Genomic DNA, 767 nt, shown 5'->3' on the forward strand with positions numbered 1-767 from the left:
ATCATTTTTGAACTAAAATGAAATGCATTTAAATAATTTAATACAAAATTACCTAAAAAAAAATGTATGTGTAATGTTTTTGGTAAAATCGAAAACATTTAATGATTTTCAAATTTTCAAAAGCTGTAACTCATTCAATTTTAGGTTTAGAACTATGGTCAATGGATCAAAATTACTTAGAATAAAATAATCTATCCATATCCGGTGACAAAAATAGGGGTTGCAATTTAAAAAAAAAAAATTTGTATTGCGCATGCGCATACTACAAGAGTTAAAAATTTGAAATTTGTCCTTAAATGTGTACTTCAGTACCCCTTAGCTATTGCAGCAAATTGTCATAAATTCAAACTTTTTTAGCAACTTCTTTTGCCGAGTTAAATGTTTATTTTAGGTTAATGTTTTCGCGTTAGTTTAGGGAGCAACATATTATCCTAAACACTAGGACCTGCTCAGTGGCGTGTCAAAGGTATTATTTTGGAGCAATTGCTCCTTCAAAATTGTTGGTTGGTGAGTGGTCCCCCTGCCACAAAATACCTAGCCTCCTAGGCGACTATGTATATCGTAGAAATATCATATCCGATTATACAAATTGTTACAAATGTACGTATATTTTATAAATTTTTAATTTAAACTTTTTTGCCGAGTTGGAAATGTCGTTATTAAAGGGGGGTGGATAGGTGGGTACCTTGTACACATTTTTGCTCCTTACCAAAATTGAGTTCAACACGCCACTGAACCTACCTACTACCAAGGCAATGCTGCCTTTT

This window comes from Acyrthosiphon pisum, chromosome A2 (genome assembly GCF_005508785.2).
Source record: "Acyrthosiphon pisum isolate AL4f chromosome A2, pea_aphid_22Mar2018_4r6ur, whole genome shotgun sequence".
In the NCBI taxonomy this organism is placed as follows: domain Eukaryota; kingdom Metazoa; phylum Arthropoda; class Insecta; order Hemiptera; family Aphididae; genus Acyrthosiphon; species Acyrthosiphon pisum.